This window comes from Rhineura floridana, chromosome 11, assembly GCF_030035675.1.
Source record: "Rhineura floridana isolate rRhiFlo1 chromosome 11, rRhiFlo1.hap2, whole genome shotgun sequence".
Lineage (NCBI taxonomy): Eukaryota > Metazoa > Chordata > Lepidosauria > Squamata > Rhineuridae > Rhineura > Rhineura floridana.
Genome location: NC_084490.1, coordinates 46,469,437 through 46,491,153, shown reverse-complemented (window position 1 = coordinate 46,491,153; position 21,717 = coordinate 46,469,437). Strand labels below are relative to the sequence as shown.

The 21,717-nt window shown below is 43.6% G+C and overlaps 1 protein-coding gene across 3 annotated transcripts in view; it reads left to right on the top strand.

The window, feature by feature from the left end:
- Positions 1 to 21,717, top strand: part of SRCIN1 (SRC kinase signaling inhibitor 1) — a 183,990-nt gene that overhangs the window by 2,125 nt on the left and 160,148 nt on the right. For 2 of the 3 annotated variants that reach the window (XM_061589045.1, XM_061589036.1), the window contains exon 1: positions 20,644 to 20,969. The exons of the other annotated variant lie outside the window; for it this stretch is intronic. The gene's annotated coding sequence lies outside the window, so the exon portion shown is untranslated. Of the gene's footprint in view, positions 1 to 20,643; positions 20,970 to 21,717 lie in introns of those variants that run through there. 3 annotated transcript variants of the gene reach the window in all.

Here is a 21,717-nt window from a genome sequence, read left to right as displayed (position 1 = left end):
TTATTGTCCAAATGAGGTCAGTATCTGAATCAAGCATATCACGATTAGTCAGATTCCCTGTCTTTGCTTGAAAGCCAACATACAAGTTTAGGGCTTAGGCCCTAAACTGTGGTTTCATAGTAAGTTCAGGATTTTAACTAGAGTTAAGACAACAATCCACAATTAGTTCCATCCAAGGATTAATGTTACGTTTGCATTTAACTGCAGAGAAATGTTGTGCATTTAATTGTCCGATGAGATGATCTACAAGCAGTTTTTATGCTTTCTTCTAGACAGACATGCTTTCTGTGTGCTTTAGATATAAGGAATGTGTAGAGCAGCATGCTGTTAAGAGAAAAAACAGGAATGATTTGGGGGAGAAATCCAGCATACTCTTGCCACTTCATCTGCCATCTCTATAGGATATAGCTTTTGAGCACTTACTGGTAGATTTGAAGCCTAATTCCCAAGGCTTGCATGAAAGGAATCTTACTGAACACTAACAAGGCTTCCCTTGAAAGCATAAAGGTGACTCAGATCTATAAAAATGACTTAAGTGGAAAGAGAGAGCACATCTCACAGAGAGCCCCTGAAGGCCATTTCTTCTCCATTTATAAAGTTGACTTGCCATCATCTTCAGATACGGAGTCCTTCACGGAAGCTGCTCCATATTCAGCAGCCTTTCTTTTTATGTCTTGTGTGGACTATAAGGTAAGATGCCCTTCTTACCCCCTATAGTTTACTTTGGCTTTCTTTCCACCTTGAAAATTTGCTAGATCCTCTGAAGTGGGGTAGCATTATTAAGAGAATAAGAGAAACAGCATCACACTTGGATTTGGTTTCAAGATCTTTCTCTGCCACTGACCCATTAGGCATGGCAGAATTACTGCTGCCGCCAAAGTGCTGGATAATGATAAGGCCAGCACTGATTCTGAGTCCCGCAGAGCAGCTGCCGAATCAGCTCTGCTCTCATTCTTGCATTGCAGGCTCCGTTAATTTTTAATGACTACTTCCTCATGAGCAGACTGTGGTTGCGGTTGCGCTAGGCCACATTCATGAGAGAGCTCTCTGGATGAGTCACTGGGACTCGTGCAGCCTTTTAACAAACTATCTGGGCCAGATCCAACAGGAAGCTGTGTGTTGCAAACCCTATTGAAACCAAGTAGGACTCCTGTACAGCTCCCCTGAAGGGGCTTGTGCAGGAGAATTTCCCCACTGGATGGGGTCTTCCCTGATCACCTTGCTGCTGCATTCAGAAGAAAAAGGCAATCCCCTTTCTCTTTTCCCAGATTCATTTTCATTTATATTCAGTAAATGGTTTTAGGAGTTCCTGGTATTGATGCTAGGAAACTGATGTGTGGGTGAAAAATAATAACCAGTAAATAATAATACAATATCAGTATACATAAACTGCCATGGTTTTGTTTTGATCAGATGGATATACTGTGTGAAAGTCAAAGGGCTCTTTCAAAACAAACAGATGAAAAACCAACACCAGCGAAGGTGGCTTGGAAGGAAGATTATTCTCTGTTTAAATCCTGCATCATCCCTAGCTTTATGCAGGATGGTATTTTCCCTTTTCCTTTATTTTATTTATTGAGATGTATTTACTGAGATTCTTTAAAACTGCACGGTTATGCAAATGGTATGAGCATACAAATTAAATGTATCTATGCAAATATGTAGCACATTTGCCTCATTTATTTCAGAGGTAGAAGTATATTTTGTGGCTGTCAAAATCTAGATTTATTTATTTTTTCTCTGAAAACTGTGGAAGGAGCAGGAGATTGTACACCAGGTATGGGGAGCCTAAGGCCCTCCAGATGTTGTTGGACTCCAACTCCCATCAGCCCAGCCAGCATGGCCAGTGGTCAGGGATGATGAGCATTATAGCTAGTGATGGGCTGATCTATCCATTTTGGTTTCTGTCAGTTCCTCTTTTATTCAGTCTTCAGTTCTCCACATTTCCAGATCAGTTTGCAAATTTTTAAAAGTCCTTGTGAAAATTCATCAGCATTTTAGTGCAAATTTCTTCCAATATACACATATTTGCCCTAATACACACATTTTTGCAAAACAGTTTTCCTTAATGTAATGTATTTGTTTACATTATTTTCATTAATATGTACATTTACATTTACATTTCTACTCTAGCGTATGCCTTTTTGTACCAATTGGCTAGAAAATGGCATTGCAAATTGCAGAGATGTGCAAATTTCAAAGGTTAGCTGCTTTTCAGTTCACATATTGTTTTGGAAAGTGCAAATAAATGTGAACTGAATCAAATTTCTCCTCCATCCCCAGTTGTAGCCCAACAACATCTAGAGGGCCACAGCTTCTTCATCCTTGCTGTGTAGGGTATCTTCTGGGAATTGCCATAGCACTGATGTTGTAAGGTTATGGTAATCCGTGGCAGGTATAGTTGCCTGTTTTCTGCACAAGGACTGGATGGAGGTACCTGTCTATGGCACTGTTGCAGAGGGAGAAAAGGGGATGAGGTAGAAGAGAAAGAAAAGGGAAAAGGGCTATTTGAGGTGACTAACATATCACCTTCTGACTCCTTCTGATCTTGTAACCATCTCATAGAAGTTGATCTGAGCAAGAGTTCACTGGCACTGGGCCCAGGACCTATTTTTAGGAGGCTGGCCAAGAAAGGGAATTCAGCTGGCTGTGGTATAGAGGCCGGCATTCAGGTCACAAAATCCATATTTTTAATTAGTTTAAATGGTGACTGGCAACCCAGATGAATTAAAAAAAATCTACAGAGTGTGGCACTCGAGCAATCTCATCAGTGCAAGAATCATTGGGGCTTAACTCTACGACCTGTTCTTGCCCTTGGCATATCTGCAATAGTGAAAAAAGAAGTGTGCACCTCCTACACATGTACAGAATGCCTTTCCTTCATTACATTGAAATACCAAGTCGGAGTAATGGTTCATCTGGCTCGGTATAGTCTACACTGACTGGCAGTGGCTCTGCAGGCTTTCAGACAGGGAATATTTCCCAGCCCTACCTGGAGATGCTACCTGGATCTTCTGCATGCAAAGCAGATAAGAACATAAGAACATAAGAAGAGCCTGCTGGATCAGGCCAGTGGCCCATCTAGTCCAGCATCCTGTTCTCACAGTGGCCAACCAGGTGCCTGGGGGAAGCCCGCAAGCAGGACCTGAGTGCAAGAACACTTTCCCCTCCTGAGGCTTCCGGCAACTGGTTTTCAGAAGCATGCTGCCTCTGACTAGGGTGGCACAGCACAGCCATCACGGCTAGTAGCCATTGATAGCCCTGTCCTCCATGAATTGGTCTAATCTTCTTTTAAAGCCGTCCAAGCTGGTGGCCATTACTGCATCTTGTGGGAGCAAATTCCATAGTTTAACTATGCGCTGAGTAAAGAAGTACTTCCTTTTGTCTGTCCTGAATCTTCCAACATTCAGCTTCTTTGAATGTCCACGAGTTCTAGTATTATGAGAGAGGGAGAAGAACTTTTCTCTATCCACTTTCTCAATGCCATGCATAATTTTATACACTTCTATCATGTCTCCTCTGACCCGCCTTTTCTCTAAACTAAAAAGCCCCAAATGCTGCAACCTTTCCTTGTAAGGGAGTCGCTCCATCCCCTTGATCATTCTAGTTGCCCTCTTCTGAACCTTTTCCAACTCTATAATATCCTTTTTGAGATGAGGCGACCAGAACTGTACACAGTATTCCAAATGCGGCCGCACCATAGATTTATACAACGGCATTATGATATCGGCTGTTTTATTTTCAATACCTTTCCTAATTATTGCTAGCATGAAATTTGCCTTTTTCACAGCTGCCGCACACTGGGTCGACATTTTCATCTTGCTGTCCACTACAACCCCGAGGTCTCTCTCCTGATCGGTCACCGCCAGTTCAGACCCCATGAGCGTATATGTGAAATTAAGATTTTTTGCTCCAATATGCATAATTTTACACTTGTTTATATTGAATTGCATTTGCCATTTTTCCGCCCATTCACTCAGTTTGGAGAGATCTTTTTGGAGCTCTTCACAATCCCTTTTTGTTTTAACAACCCTGAACAATTTAGTGTCGTCAGCAAACTTGGCCACTTCACTGCTCACTCCTAATTCTAGGTCATTAATGAACAAGTTGAAAAGTACAGGTCCCAATACCGATCCTTGAGGGACTCCACTTTCTACAGCCCTCCATTGGGAGAACTGTCCATTTATTCCTACTCTCTGCTTTCTGCTTCTTAACCAATTCCTTATCCACAAGAGGACCTCTCCTCTTATTCCATGACTGCTAAGCTTCCTCAGAAGTCTTTGGTGAGGTACCTTGTCAAACGCTTTTTGAAAGTCTAAGTACACTATGTCCACTGGATCACCTCTATCTATATGCTTGTTGACACTCTCAAAGAATTCTAATAGGTTACTGAGACAGGACTTTCCCTTGCAGAAGCCATGCTGGCTCTGCTTCAGCAAGGCTTGTTCTTCTATGTGCTTAGTTAATCTAGCTTTAATAATACTTTCTACCAGTTTTCCAGGGACAGAAGTTAAGCTAACTGGCCTGTAATTTCCGGGATCCCCTCTGGATCCCTTTTTGAAGATTGGCGTTACATTTGCCACTTTCCAGTCCTCAGGCATGGAGGAGGACCCGAGGGACAAGTTACATATTTTAGTTAGCAGATCAGCAATTTCACCTTTGAGTTCTTTGAGAACTCTCGGGTGGATGCCATCCGGGCCCGGTGATTTGTCAGTTTTTATATTGTCCATTAAGCCTAGAACTTCCTCTCTCGTTACCACTATTTGTCTCAGTTCCTCAGAATCCCTTCCTGCAAATGTTAGTTCAGGTTCAGGGATCTGCCCTATATCTTCCGCTGTGAAGACAGATGCAAAGAATTCATTTAGCTTCTCTGCAATCTCCTTATCATTCTTTAGTACACCTTTGACTCCCTTATCATCCAAGGGTCCAATCGCCTCCCTAGATGGTCTCCTGCTTTGAATGTATTTATAGAATTTTTTGTTGGTGGTTTTTATGTTCTTAGCAATGTGCTCCTCAAATTCTTTTTTAGCATCCCTTATTGTCTTCTTGCATTTCTTTTGCCAGAGTTTGTGTTCTTTTTTATTTTCTTCATTCGGACAAGACTTCCATTTTCTGAAGGAAGACTTTTTGCCTCTAAGAGCTTCCTTGACTTTGCTCGTTAACCATGCTGGCATCTTCTTGGCCCTGGCGGTACCTTTTCTGATCTGCGGTATGCACTCCAGTTGAGCTTCTAATATAGTGTTTTTAAACAACTTCCAAGCATTTTCGAGTGATGTGACCCTCTGGACTTTGTTTTTCAGCTTTCTTTTTACCAATCCCCTCATTTTTGTGAAGTTTCCTCTTTTGAAGTCAAATGTGACCGTGTTGGATTTTCTTGGCAATTGGCCATTTACATGTATGTTTAATTTAATAGCACTGTGGTCACTGCTCCCAATCGGTTCAACAACACTTACATCTCGCACCAGGTCCCGGTCCCCACGGAGGATTAAGTCCAGGGTTGCCGTCCCTCTGGTCGGTTCCATGACCAACTGGTCTAGGGAATAGTCATTTAGAATATCTAGAAACTTTGCTTCTTTGTCATGACTGGAACACATATGCGGCCAGTCTATGTCCGGGTAGTTGAAGTCACCCATTACTACCACATTTCCTAGTTTGGATGCTTCCTCAATTTCACATCTCATCTCAAGGTCTCCCTGAGCATTTTGATCAGGGGGACGATAGATCGATCCCAGTATTAAGTCCCTCCTGGGGCATGGTATCACCACCCACAACGATTCTGTGGAGGAGTCTGCCTCTTTTGGGGTTTCGAGCTTGCTGGATTCAATGCCTTCTTTCACGTATAGAGCGACTCCACCACCAATACGTCCTTCCCTGTCCTTCCGATATAGTTTATATCCAGGGATAACCGTATCCCACTGGTTTTCTCCATTCCACCAGGTCTCCGTTATGCTCACTATATCAATGCTCTCCTCTAAGACCAAGCACTCCAGTTCTCCCATCTTGGTTCGGAGGCTCCTGGTAGATGTTCTACCACTGAGTTTCAGGGCCTTCCAAAGTAACAATAATCAGCCCACACACAACTAGGAATGAGGGGAAGGTGAGGGCTTCCAAGACAAATGCCTTTTTCCAGCCGAAGTTGAGTCCTGACTTCTTTTTTCTTCTCAACAAATTAACCAGCCTTCTCCATCACTCATGTTACAGCCTTGGTTACACTGATGGATGACATGTATTGGAGCGGGACAGGGGGAATGCAACTCTACGCCTGCTTCTCGTTTTTTTGGCAGCTTTGGCTGTGCATGATCTAGACCACTGTATGGATGTAGTGAGGGACTAATGAGGGCCAATAACCTGAGGATGAACACTGGGAAGATGGAGGCAGTGTGGTTCCCATCTCTGGGAGATTGACCCGTCACTTGTTCTGGATGGGGTTGTACTTCCTCTGAAAGAACAGCTTTATAGCTGAGAGGTGCTCTTGGATCCATTTTTGTCATTGGAAGTTCAGGTAACCTCAGTGGCTAGGACTGCCTTTTACCAGCTATGGCTTGTATGCCAACCGTGACCGTTCTAGGACAGGGATAGTTTGACCACAGTGATTCATATATTGATACAATACATATTGCTCTATATGGGGCTATCCCTGGGCCTGGTGCAAAATGTTGCAACTAGACTACTAGTGGGGATAGACTACTGCCAGCACAGAACTCTGGTGCTTAAAAGCTTGTGCTGGCTGTCTTTATGCTGCCAGGCCAAGTTCAATAAGTTGTAATAATTCACAAAGCCATTAGCAACTTGGGTCCAGGATACTTTAAAGACTGCCTGATTCCTTAAATCTGTGCCCAATCACTGAGGTCTTCAGAGAAGTCACTGTTATTGGTGCTCCATGGCTCAGACCCATGGCTTGTACCCAGCAGGAGCCATGCGATCAGTATTGTAGGCCCTATTCTGTAGAACTCCCTCCCAGCTGAGATCAGACCAGCCCTCTCCCTATTGAACTTCCACCACTTAGTGAAGACTTTTTTAAATTTCAGCAGGCATTTTAAGTAAGTTCTCCTGTTTTCATTATTAATTTTATATAATTAACTTTGACTGATTATAACTACTATGTCTCTTTTGTAACTTTATTGCACACCAGTTAGAGACTGTGGTGTTAAGTGGAATATAAATTGATGAAATAAATAAAAGCCACACCCTTCTTAAAAATATGTGAAATGCAGAAATGCTAATTGTTTTAAGCAAATCTACTACTTTCTAATATCAGATTCCACATAGTATGGCATGAACATAGCCATGCTGATGTCTATGTCTCTTGCCTACATATCTGTTACATACAAAAGAAATTTGTTATCTGCATTTAAAAGGTAGGGGAGCTTGAGGCAAGAAGCAAAGGGACTCGGAGCATTTCTGCTAGCATGTCACAGTCTCTGGGTAAACTATTTTTTTCAGGGATTTGCAGCACAGAAGCATAACGTGCTACTGCAATAGATATGTGCACATTGACTGTTGCAGTAACTTCTTGCATAGTCCCTTTGATGAGTAAAATTTTCCACACTCCTCATGACTAAAGGGGTTCCTTCTTTAGTCTGTCTCCTGGGCTCCAGAGTAATCCTTGCCTTGTTCTCCATCTTGGGTGGCCTGGCAAGGTTGTGATAACCTTGCTGTATCAGTTAAAAAGGTCCATCTCATGCATGAGGAAAAGAGCCATGTACTAGCTGGGCTGTTGCCACTTCTGTTCCTCTGCATTGAAAAAGGAGTATCCCCTGGATCTCTGGTTATATGCAAAGAAGAATTTACTCATCAGGGACACAATCCAAGTTAGGGTAGGAGGCTCTTGATCACGGGTGAGGAGGTGGGCATCGTCTTTCCTGCTTTCAGAAACAGGCACAGCTATCTCTAAGAATCTGAATACTAGATTTTTCTGATAAGATTGTTTTAAATGGCCAAGCTGTCTGTTTCTTTAAAATAAATGTACAAATTGCAAACCTCTACAAAAAGGCTCTTTTTGAATATCCTACAGCCACTTTTCAAAATACGTTTTTTAAACCATGTGTGCCTGTAGTACTAATGACCATGAAACATGTGAATGTGAGAAAGAGATACCCATGTCAGAGAGACATGGCTGGATGAGGCTAGGGATGGGGGAGAAATTCAATTCAGTTTGTGTTTTAAAGTTGAATTTATCAAATTTATCAAATATGCACACCACCATCCTTCAAAATTTGCACATGTCCAAATTTTGCGATGAAGTTCTCCAATGAGTTTACAAATATATATATATATATTAAAGGAAAATGTGCATAAAAATAAATATATTAGTGAAATTAAAATACAAAAACATTATATTAGGAGAAATTGGTTGCAAAAATGTGTACATTGGTCAAACTGCATACAAAAATGTGTTTAGTTGGAGAAATTTACACTAGAATGCTGAAGAATTTTCATGAGGAGATTTGTTTAAAAAATGCAAATCGCTGCAGAAATTTGGAGAAACTGAATTCAAGATTGGAAAAATGTAAAACTGAGACAACCAAAATTGACAGATCTTTCCATCCTTAGCTAAGGCTCTCTGCCTTGTTAGGCACGTTGACAAAGTGGGTTTGTTGTTGAGTAAAATGGCCCTTAGAGGCAAAGGCAAAATATCCATCCATAGATATTTATGCCACCTTTCTTCGAGTTGATATCAATATGGTTTCCTTAAAAAAAAAAATTCGTAGCCATCAGTGTAATAAAAAAGCAATAATGGTTCTAAATCTAATCTAATAGAGTTGAAAATTAACTTTTTAATTTGTTACTTTGAAGACATGTCTAAATAAAGCATTCTGACTACTTGTCTCCAGAAGGCAAACAGTATCAGACACTGCTGAGACTCTTGGGAGAAAGTTCCACAACAGCATGGCCACAGCTGAAAAGACCCTGTTCCAAGCCCTCACATATGTTGTTTGGCAGGACCACAGGTAGGAGGCGGCTGAGACTCATAGAACAATAGAAACTCCTTGAAATATAAGATAGTAAGAAGAGCTTTGCAGGATCAGGGATGCGGAACCCTTGGCCTTGCAGATGCTGCTGGACTACAGCTCCCATCATCCCTGACCTTTGCCCATGTTGACTGGAGCTCATGGGAGTTGGAGTTCAGCAACATCTGAGGACCACAGGTTCCCCATCCTTACCGTAGGTTCATCTAGTCCAGCATCCTGTTTCTAGCAGCAGTCAGCTTGCTTCTTCTGGGAAGGCCACAAGTAGAGTGTTAAGGCACCCAGGGCCAGCCCGACACATTTTGCTGCCTGAAATAACAAAGAAGATGGTGATTCCCTGTACAACAGTGTGTATATTAGGCAAATTTTGCATGTAAGCACGTGCATGTTAGGAGAAATTCTCTAATGAATTTCCAGGAGGACTTTAAAAATAATAATAATAAATTCATGTGGAAATGTGGAGACCTGAAGACTGGAAAAATGCAAAACTGAGAGAAATCAAAATTGACAGATTTGCCCATCCCTACTCTCCATGAATAGCTGTTGATAGGCCTACCCTTCACATAAAGGAACTGAACTGTTCTGGGTATGAGAACTTTCTGTTTTGGCATGTGTGGGTGTGGGGAAATGCTGCTCCTCTTCTCATAGTTAGAAGAGGGGGAAAAGGAAGGTGTCTGTGTCAAGGAAGGGTGGGTTGGAACAAATCTCGCAAAGGAGGAAGGCAGCCTGTGCAGCGATGTGCCCTTGGAACATCCCCGCATCTCTCATTCTCACTGATGCATCCAGGACAGAGTATTAGCCTGCAATTTTAGTTCAGTCATTTTCAACTTGGTGCTCTCCAGATGTTGCTGGATTATAATTCCCACCCATCAGAGCCAGCATGACCAATGATCAAGGATGATGGCAGTTATAGTCCAACAACACCTGGAGGGCACCAAGTAGGGGAAGGCTGATTTAGTTGCTTGACTGAACCAACTGGATGAATAAAACTTATAGTCCCAGTTACTAGCCCCTTGCCCTAAAATGGGCCAGCACAATTCGTGACCCATCAAAGCTGAATAGTATGGCAGCAGTAATAGTATGGCAGGCATGGTGAACCTTTTGGCTTGGTGGATCACAGACTACAGAGGCATGTCCTTAAAACAGGGATAGCCACTGTGGTGCCATCCAATTGTCATTGGAGTCCAGTTCCCATCATCCCTGACCATTGCCGTGCTGTCTGGTGATTATGTAAGTTGCAGTCCAACAGTATCTGGAGGGTACCACGTTGACTACCCCTGCCCTAAAATGTTAACTAGCATGCACAAAATGGAAGCTGAATGAACAGCAACCTTTAAATGACATTGGAGAATGAGCCAGAAAGGCAGTTGAAACCTTTTCAATGTTTCAGACGTGTAAGATTATATATGTATATATAATGGCTTATTATTTTAAGAAGGAGGCTGGTAGGAAATCTGGCTTTTTGTTTCAGAGGTGGTCTCTTGGGGGGGCATGCAGAAAGGGCCCCCTGACGTGAATAGAAATGTTTTGTAAATGTCATGGCTTTGCTGAATGCCACTGTGCTGCTGTTATAATATGCAATGCAATCAGAAAGCGAGCACGGACTTAATTTTAATCGTGCGTTTGTGTAACTGATGGGGGAGGGTGAAAGCAAGAGAAAGGCATATGTATAACAGCATAGACATCCATCAGGCAAATCAACAACAATGAGAAAGGAAAAGAAATAGCTCAGCTAATTTAAGATCTAGATGGGTGGGAGATAATTTGAAATGGGGATGTTCAACAGTAAAAACCTCCTGTCTCTGCCTCCAGCAGGAGATAGGATGGTGCCAAACTCTCCCTGGCAAAATCCTGTGTTCTGACTCTAGTGGCATGGGCAGGGAGAAACTGGTGTGCATGAACAAGGGTTGACAGACGGTAGATGGGTACCATCTTGTTTAAGAGCCATGCCACAGAATCTTTTGTGGCGCTCCTGTTGAATAGGAAGTTGAATATTGACAAAGAAATCCAACTGGTTTTGCTCACCCTTTGGAGGTGTGGAAGTTCATCTATTATTGCTCACCCACAGCTTAGTGAAAGCCCAAAATAGTAGCTGAAGATTACCATTGCATGTAAAAGGGTATCTTTTACTGAATGAATTTAGAAAGATTTAAGAGCATGCAGCTTTTGGGGTTTCATAGAATTCTTCATCAGGCAGAAGATTCAAGAGTTCTGCATACAGCAGGGGTGGGAAACCTGCTGGATTGCAACTCCCATCATTCCTGGCCATTGGCCATGCTGGCCAGGGCTGATGGGAGTTGGGAGTCCAACATCATTTGGAGGGTCCCCAGTTCCCCATCCCTAGCACCGAGCAAGCAGGTGTTCCCAAGCTTTTCTTTGCCACCATTCCAGGGATGGAAACCTGGGAGCAGAGAGAGGTTGTTTAAATGAAAGTCAACAGTGCCAACTTCTATATATCTATTTTCAGCTGCCTTCCTTCCAGTAGTGTCTGCAGGTCATTTACCTACAGTAAGTCAGAATCTACCAGGCAATACCTGCAACCTGTTAGCCTACCTCTAGTCTACATGACACAGACTTAAGGGCAAAGACTATTTGGTTAAATATGAAACTTGTTGCTACATTAATGGCTTAGGCTGCAATCCAAACCCCACTTACACCAGGCTTCTTTTTGCCAGTTTGGCCCATCACTGACAGAGTCACACTTGAGTCACTCTGCCGGTGCAAATCTCCCCCTTCAACCCACTGAATGAGCAGGCGGATGGAAGGCCCACCGGCGGTGCCCAGCAGAAGGGCAGGGGCTGAGATGGCCCCAGATTTGTTGAATCCAGAGCTGCTGTTGCAGATGGTGTTGGCTGGCATTGTGCCTGATCTGGGCCCCGATTCCTGTTGCAGGGACCAGTCCCAAACTCTCTGCTTCTCTCGCCTTCTGCTGCCGCCACTGTGAGTAGCCAGGTGGTGGATGCAGCAGTAGCTCCACCTTTCCTCAGAGCCTCAGCAGCAGCAGGTTGAGACTGCAGCCTTAGAAACTCTGTGACTCTGCTCACCAGATTGGTATTTTGGGCATCTTCCCAAAAGCTTCTCCCTATTTTGAAACCAAGCGACATTGTTCTCATTATCTCTGGATTGCTCTCCGCCACTTGGATACCACCCTCAGTCCAGCACACTCGCCTATAGCAGCATCTGCAGTCCAATGTGGCCTCAGCCCCAGCTACCTGATTGTTATGCTGGCAGCCATTTTCATACCCCCCAATACCACAACAGGAGCACTCCTGGTCCCATTCTTGCTCATAAATGACTAGCTTAGCCTTCCTTGGAAAGCTTGTTCCCCTGCTGTATACCTCCAGGTTGTTTTGGATTACCAGAGATGAGATGCAGACAAGAGGTTTGCTTACAAAGAGTTAAAATTTATTGAGTAACTTACAGCATTCAGCCAAGTATTCCCAATAAAAGTGGATCAGTCCCACCGCTCTGCAGTAGCGGACGTCAGAGACTGAACACCCATACCGGGCACAGGTCATGTTAATGTAGCATAAATCTTGGCACATATCATTGGCATACACATGAAGTTACATATATGATTAATGAGATTACACACTTTGAAGTAATACATAATGACATCTGTTGCATATAATTGGCTGTTCTGACCTTTTCACAGAACACCTTCAAAGCAGACTAATTATTGGAAAACTATAATATCTTTACTGGAGCACCTTGACATCTTCTCTTGGCAAACTGCATGGCTACCATCTTTATCTCCATCTTTGCTAACAGGCAACTTGCTATACTATCTGCTCATTGACCATCCTTTGACTTATCCACCTGCCTTTGGAGTATAACTTAGATTTAAGCCAACTATGAAATACCCACTGATAAACATATACTTGAATATATGCCTAATTGGGCTCCTTTGATGCCTTTGAACTAACAAGATACATTCCCAGCATCATACTGGGCAAGCCATCATATCCTCATTAAAACACCTAGATTAGACTGCAGGTGGTTATGAGATGATCTGACATACCCAAGGATGCTGGCCTGAAAGGGGAATACAAGCCTTCAGGTTCACTTAGCAAATACGTATTGAATCTATGCTTAACATAAGGCTATAATATCTTGCTATAGGCCTTTACTTGCTTGCTGAAAATAACAGATTGGTACAGGGTATACACCTGCCCTCCTCATAGCCCTTTGGTTTGGGTCTCGCATTGAGTCTTGAGAATTTTCCAGTTTATGTGACCCAGGTTGTGCATTGGTCCACCCTTCAGACTGCTATGCTGTTGGGCAAATGTCCCATTGTAGTCTTCCTGTCCCCACAATATAGTGGCCCCCATGAGATAGCGCAATGAAATTACGAACAGGTACTCCTTTTGGTTATCCCTGCACCCCCTCCTTAACAGACTGAGGTGGTCAGTAAGGAATATACACCAATATACATAATCAGACCAATCAAACCACTGTGGAACTGCACTTTGGTTAGACTTGCACAGTATAGTCCTATGTACATCTGCTCAAAATTAAGCCCCACTGAGTGAGTGGGGTTTATGCCCAGACAGTGGCACAGCTAATCTTAAACCCTGGTCTTACTTCAGTGGGGGGTTAAAATGCCATGTGTATTGCTTCGTGAAGCATGCTGAACCAGAAGGGTGTAGCTCTTAGAGTGTTGGACTAGGACACTGGTTGACCTTAATAATAATAATAATAATAATAAATTTAATTTCTGTGTCGCCTATCTGGCCAATGGCCACTCTAGGCGATGTACAAAATCGTTAAAACACAATATGACAAAATACAGTAATACAATATAAAAACAGTATAAAAGCAATACAGCTGGAACAACAATATTAAAACAGGGCAGGAGGCATTTCAGTCATAGCAATTAACCCTCCCCGGAGATCCCGAAGGCCTGTTGAAAGAGCCAGGTCTTTAAGGCTTTCCGAAATACATGGGACCTTGCTTTACAACTGCTTCTACATTGCTAATATGTTAGAGCAAATAGCCAGCAAACTAAAACGGTTGCCAACTTTGGGTTGTTTTTCTTACTGTGTACAGTTTCGGAGTTTAAACTGCCTTAAATTATACAACTATCATGACCGCAGGAATAAAATGGATTTGCTTCTGCTGCCATGATACTAAAGCAATTTACTAGGGGGAAAGCATCATTTTGTTTCAAGAAAGGATAATATCTTCAAAGTAAACATAATAAAATGAGCATACATAAACTGTGCATTGGCCTGACCGGCTGCCCCTGCCCTGAGTATAAAATGTTTTTTAAAAAAATGAGGAAGAAAGAATGCTGCAGTGATCAGCATTGGCCCCAGTGGCCCCTGGTGCTGGGCCTTTTGCCATTGACCCAATCACCTACCATTCTCTGAATGCTCCTTTGGGGACCACTACCCCACACCCAAGGGCCAGTCCTAGCCATACTACTTCTCCCAGATAAGTGTGATAGTATTGCAACCACAGTGTTCCCTGCTGAATCAAGCTCAGGAGAAATCCTTTATGTTAGTTTCCAGCCTTCACATCACAAAGCCCCCTTCTTCCTTACCCCAAAGCAGTTTTTCAAGTTAACTCCACCTCTGCCTCGTTAATTTATATATTTTAGTTGTAAGTTGAAGGTGGGTAAAGGGCTGAAAGAGAAGAGGAAATCAGTGTTGGATTTGGAGGAAAAGACATGGGTTGCTCAAGGAACAAACATGAGAAGAGCTGTGCTGGATCAGGCCAATGGCCCATCTAGTCCAGCACTCTGTTCTCACAGTGGCCAATCAGATGCTGATGGGAAGCCCACAAGCAGAGCCTGAGTGCAACAGCACTCTCTCCACCTAAGCAAGCCTGGCGCCAGCAGACAGCCAAGTCGGACACTGGTCAGGGGCCCTGCATCATGCCCCCACCACCACCTCGGGTGATGGCAGCCATGCGCACTGACATGCAAGATGGCATGACCAGGCATATTTAAGTGCACGGCAGCTGCACATGCATGCAGGGGTGATGATGGCTGGGAGGGTGAAGATCCCACTTTGCAATCTGCGCCACCATCCGGTTGCAGCCCGCAACCTGATGCTGGTTGGAATTGTGGAGCAGGTGCTCCACCCTCCCAGCCCCAGCCACAGAGGTCCTTAGCTAGCTGCAGCCAGGTGTATTTAAGTGCACATGCGTGCACACACGGGGGAGTGCTGTGGACTGGTGCCAGCCTTGCTCCTGCTGTTTCCAGAAACTGGTATTCAGAAGCATACTGCCCCTGACTATGGAGCAGCAGCATAGCCATCATGACTAGTAGCCATTGACAGTTTTATCCTTCATGAATTTGTCTGATCTTCTTTTAAAGCCAACAAAGGCAAAGAGAATTGAACCCTACACCAAGTGGGGGTGGATGGGGAATTGCACTGACTCCAGTTTACATGTATGTCTATATGCACTCAAATAAGATTAAAAAGTACCCAACAACTTCCTAACATTCCCAATTTTTTTCAAAAGCTAAAGAGCGATTGTTTGCCAATACAAAAGGACTGGCCATCCTTCAGATGTCCTTGGTGCAATCCAAACTGTTCTTCAATGAGTTTGAAATGGCAGTAATTTTTTTTAATGGTTTGGCCTCCCGTTTCCCTCTGCTGTCCTTGTTGCCTTCTGAGCAGCTAAATTGCTTTGAAAACGTTCTTGTGTCAGCTGAGACATGGGTGGCATGTGCTAGTCTGGGATGTTAAAAACACACACACAGCCATATATATATACAATTATAAACACTAGGAAATGGGAGATTGCAGAGCCTCGCCTGACCTTAACCTTTGAAGAGAAGATGTGACAGCATGAGGATCGAAATTGCTTCCTATCCCATGGAGGTTGCAAGTGGTAGATGGGGGTAAGGAGAGTTGAATGAGGGATTTATTTATTTATTCAAGTGCTGCAGCAAAAAAAACCCAACAACACCTAAAAAAAACACCCTTATATACAAACCACATGAAAGTACATAAAAAGTTGGAGGAATCTGCAGCTGCTTGGAAGGGAGGGGGAATACTTGAAAAGACCAATGAACTGTTAAACAACTGCATCTTTTATAGCTGTCAAGAATAAATCTGATTTAAGAAGAATAAAATTTAAAAGGAAGGACCAATTCTAATAAAACTTAAAGCAACACCTCTAAACTTCCTCTTAAGCGGGGAACCTGGGAATCTCTCAGCTCAGTCTCCTGGCTCCTTGGGACTTGTGCCTTGCAAAAAGAACACACAGAAATTTTATTTTCCTTGTATACCAATTATTCTTAGCAATTGTTATCATTATTCATTTATAGTGGATTTTTTTAAAAAAAGAGTGCAAATGGTTTTTGAATCTATCACCTCATCCATCAAAGACAATCCCTGTAGAAACCAGGGTTATATCCGCATCATATGTTTAAAGCACTTTTATACCACTTAAATAGAGAGAATCCTTGGAATTGTAGTGTATTAAGGGTGCTCTGAATTGCAGCTCTCTGAAGTTAGCACAATTAACAGACTATAGTTTCCAGGATACTTTGGGGGAAGCCATGACTGTTAAAGTGATATAAGAGTGTTTTAAATATATGGTTTAAAGATTTCCTTCTGGATCCAGCCCCCATGCATGCAGAGGCAGTCCTGTACAGTATAAAAGAACACTTTGCAACCAGCACAGTGTGCTTATTATGTTCTTTGCTGGATCTGAGTCCCATGATGCTCAAGTTCTATGCATTATCACATACCTTAAGGGTATGTGTGATGGTATTAACATTTAAAGCCTTAAACAGATTGAGATCTGGCTACCTAAAAGACTGACCTTGCCTATACAAACCTGCCCAAAATCTAAGATTGACATCTAAGGCCCTACTCTGGTCTATCAGTAAGAGCTGTTAACTTTGTGCAGCCTTCCCCAAACTGGTGACCTCCAGCTCTTTTGGATTACAGCTCCCATCATCCCTGACCATTGGTGATGATGACTGAACCTGATGGAAGCCCAAAACGTCTAGTGGGCATCAGTTTAAAGAAGGCTGGATTAGTGAGATCAGAGCCTTTTATGTGGTGGCTCTGTTTCTTTGAAACACCCTTCCCAGGGAAATACATTTGGCCCCTTTTTGCTGGTCTTTAGGAAATGAGCAAACACTTCCCCCCTCCCATTCTGCATTTGGGTAATTTTATTATGCTGCATGTTAGCAGATGTTTTCATCTGCTGCAGCTGTCTTTAAAGTTATCTATGCTTGCTTAATTTTAATGTTGTTTAATTAGTATTTTATTTAATAACTTGGAATTTTGAATATTTTAATATTTATGTGATTTGATATTTGACATTGTAAACTGCCTCATGATGGCAGGCACCCTGAAAGGTGGGTTAAAGGATCCATTGAATAAATAAAACTGTAGCATAATCCACCAGACTAGTATAGAAGCCTCAATAGGAGCAGGTCATAGGGCAAGGCCATAACACAATTTTAAGGTCAGGATGTGGTCTGAGCAGCAAGAGGACTTTGCCTATTCCTTCCACCGCTTCATCCTTGTTTTGCCTTTGAACAGCTGCCTTATATCAGCGGCTTTATATCAAGTCGATCACTGGTCCATCTAGCTCAGTATTTGTCTACACTGACTGGCTGCCACGCTCCAGGCTTCAGGCACAGATTTCCCTTAGCCTTACCTTACCATGCAAAAGGCCCCAGTTTCAATCCTTTAGCATCTCCAGGTTGTGCTAGGAAAGAATCCTGTTTAGAAACCCTTGAGAGCTGCTGCTCTCCATTCCAGGCTAGATGTTGTTTTTATTGTGACCTACCTGCTTTGCTGAATTTGTATTGTTCTGTTCTACTTTGGAATGGTTTTATCTGTTTTAAAATTGTAGCGACTTTTATCTGTTTTAAAATAGTTTGTCTGTCTGTTGTAACTCACCCAGGACCTTGTACTGAACAGTAGGTAACAAACAGTATAAATAAATAAAATGAATAGATGGGCCAGTAGTCTGACTGGGGATAAAGCAGCGTCTTGTGTTCGTGCCCAGGACATGGCACTCTGACAGTTGTGTTGTGTGCACTTGCTGAGCACGTAGTCTGTGGGGACCATCACCGCTCTGAGGGAAATCTCCTCCTTCTGCATAGATTGAGCTAGGGATGTGCTAGAATTCTGCCCAATCTGGAGTTAGTAAAAGTTTCCATTAATTCACTTATTGTTTATCACTGCAAATTGGATTTTTATGTAGCAATTTTCTGCGGCTATTTTTGAACAAGTTTTAAAAAAAGAAAAAGTCGGCCTCTAAAATGCTAATATTAAGAATAATAATTTTATCGATGTTTCCTTTCATTTATCAATATTTCCTTTCAAAATTATCAGTATTTCCTTAGGATTGGTAAAAGCAGCAGCTAGTGGACAAAGAACAAACTCGAATCGATACCAACCTGTTAGGCTGACAGAATGCTTTCAAATCAGCACTGGCCAATGGATCTCATCCCTAGATACAGCATGTCAATCATGTGAAGTAGGCCCATTTTACAGACTGGGAAGCCAATGCTTACAAGCAGTGTCTCACCCTTCATCATTCTGTAAGTTATTAGCTGTGCAGGAACTCAAACTCAGCTCTTTCCAGTGCTCTACCTGTTTAAGAACTTGGCATGCAGAAGGCCTCAGGATGAATCTCTGATATCTCAAATTAAAGGGGTCTTGGGAAGCAAGGTTAGTGAAGATCTCTGCCTCAGACTTTGGGGAGCTGCTGCCCGTCAAAGGAGAAAGTAATAGACTAGAAATGGGCCAACACTCTCATTCAACATGAGGCAGCTTTGTAATATTATCATCATTGATTTCTTACCTGCCCTTCACCATAAGGTCCCAAGGCGGGCGGGTGGCAACACTGTAAAAATACAGTCATAAAATCTGTTAACAATTGTCAATCAAAAGAATAGGGTAGGTCCTAAAACATATATCGGGTGTCAAAAACCAGGGTAAAGAGGTGTGTCTTCAGCTTATGAGAAAAGCTCTACAATGAAGATGCCAGACATACCTCTGTGGGGAAGAAATTCCACAGTTTAGGGGTTGCCACAGAGAGTGTCCTCACCCAGGCCTGGCACCAGCGGGCAGCCAGGTGGGGCATGGGTCGAGGGCCCCAGACACTCCTGAGGGCCTGGCCACTCCAAGGCGTCTCTGAATAGATCTACAGACTGCGGCTGGGAGGGTGGAACTCCACAATCTACAAGGGTGCTGGGCCATGGAGTGTGATTTGTGGCTGCAAATCACTCCACACAAGCCAACACTGATTTTGGAGCAAGTGCTCCACCTTCCTCCTAGACAACCCCCCACATGGCTGGCACAGGCTTCCACATCATCATGTCGCAGGGGTGAGTTGGTGCCTAAGGGCCCATCCTGACCTGTCGCTGGCCCTGCTGCCACCCCCAAACAGCTGACATATAGTTAAGAAATAGGGAACTTCTAGGCACTTGCCACCTCAGCCCAGGAATTTGCTTGCAATACCAGATGCTGACAATTTTATCAGAGAAAATTCATACCTTGGCCCCCTAATTTAAGAAGCCTTTTTAGTTGTTGATGTTATAAAAGATTGCTCATCAGAAGCCTTCGCTGATCTACTGCAAATCATCCAGGAAGTTACCATTAGATCTTGACCCACCATCTGCCAACTCCTAGCCTATTCTAATCTCTTAAAATGCATCCTCAGTGGCAAGGAAGCCCCCATACAGATAGCTCATTTATTCAGATCCATCCCTTGGTACTCTGTGTTCTGCTGCCCAGCCTCCAAATGTAGCTCCTTGGGGCACAGACCTATCTTTGTTTTTATGTTCCTCATTAAAGCACCATGAACATTGATAGTGCTATATAAATAATAAATAATAACAAGGCCTTCCAAATCATTAGGTAATAATAAACCCTGCAAGTCCATTCTTGGATTTCCCCTCTCCCTTTTTTAGTAGTTAGATGGCCAGAAATGAATGACACCAACACAAAAACCTTGCATTATTTTTGCCTCCTAAAGCCCTGCTTCATCTGAGGGATTGTGAAATTCCTCGCCATCCCTTGCCTTAGGCCTGGATGCTTTTCACATGCTCTTGTGCAGGCAGATATTTGCGCTTCAAAGGTTTGTGCGAAGGGGACCATAGCTCAGTGGTAGAGCATGCGTCAGGGATCGAGAACCTTTGGCCCTCCAGATGCAACTCCCACCATCCCCCAGATCAGTGGCCATGCTGGCTGGGGCAGATGGGAGCTGAAGAACATCTGAAAGGCCACAGGTTCCAGCCACCCCTGGCATATGCAGGAGGCCACACTGGATTTAAACTAGATTTTAAAAATACAGGGTTTTTTTTACAAAGATCCCAAGTAGCAGAGCTGAGACCTTAGAGAGCCGCTGTCAGTCACGAAGTACTGTAGTAGATCATATTGGGCTGCAATGGATGGACAAATGGGCTGGCACTCCACAAGGCTGCTTCACCTTTTCTTATGGCCAGCAGAGTCCAGATCAGGAGTGTGGAGTGGGGCAGGGAGATGAGAAAGCGGCCTTGCCAGCCCCCAAAGCCTGGGACTAGGCTGAGCCGTCCTTCCTCTGCTAGCAGTCCAGCTGGCGTCATGCACAGCCTCCAAAAGACAGGTGGAGTCCTGGTTGCCACGGTGACAGTGGCCTTTTAAGGGAAGCTAGAGGAAGCTCGTGTTGCATTGCTAAGGTCAGACTTGGGGGGCTATGATGCCAGGCGTGTGATGGAGCCGGGAAGAGGGAGGGGGGAGGAACTGCACCTGCATTACTCTCCCCTCCAATGGGTGATTTCCCCCCTCCCCACCAAAGAAGCCTTGCATCTTCCCCTCTCCATCATCACCTCTGCATATCCAAGAAAGAACCATCTCCAGCAGCAGCACCAGCAGCGGCAGCAAAGGGAGTGCGGGAAAGAAGGCAACCGAGCTGCTGACGGATGAATTTATAGATACTGCAGCCTCCCATTGTGTGAAGTGGGCTGCTCCGTGGGGTATGGCAGAAGCAGAAGAGGCTCTTTAAGGTGGCCCAGCTGAGTCTAACCTGTGGCAGGTAAGGTGAAGGCAGCAGCGAAGTCAAAGGGTGTGTGTGTGGGGGGGGGAAGGCGATGGGAAGAAATGATCGTAGCACGGGGGGGGTTAGGAATCAGCAGTTCAGCTATTGCATCTTTGCTCTGGTGCTCAAATTATGGAGGGAAGAAAAGTACACACAGATTTGTCCCCAGTCTCTCCTGTAATTCAATCACTGCACCAAACTGTATAACAGAAGACCTTGTCATAGCACTCACACACCATCCCAACTTGGGGGGGGGAACATAACAGAATCTAAATTAATAGGACGTCACAGTATGTCCTATGGGGCTGCAGATGGCTTGTGGCGCAAGGAGGGGCAATAAGAGGCACTAATGTCAGGGACAGCTGGTTACCCTGTAGGGTGCATGGATGCAAACACCCACCATTCTCCCAGCGGTTGCTTTGATTGACCGTTATGTATTGAACATTGTTGAGTTTATTTTATTTGCGTTTGCTGTAGGGAGGGAGGGGAGACAGGTTTGTGCTTTTCTGTGTTGTTGCTAAGCCACAGCAAGACTCCAGGGGTCAGCTTGACTTTTGGTGTTGGGGAGTTAGTATGAGTAAGGTGGGTGTGTTTTGTGTCTTGTGGCACTTTAAAGACTGGCAAATGTATTAAGGGCATTTGTAGAATGTTTGGAGAAAAGGACAGGGTCATTTGGGCAATAATGTTTATTGCTTGATTGCATTTATATCCTCTTCCCCATCCTCAAAGGAACTCGTGGTGATGT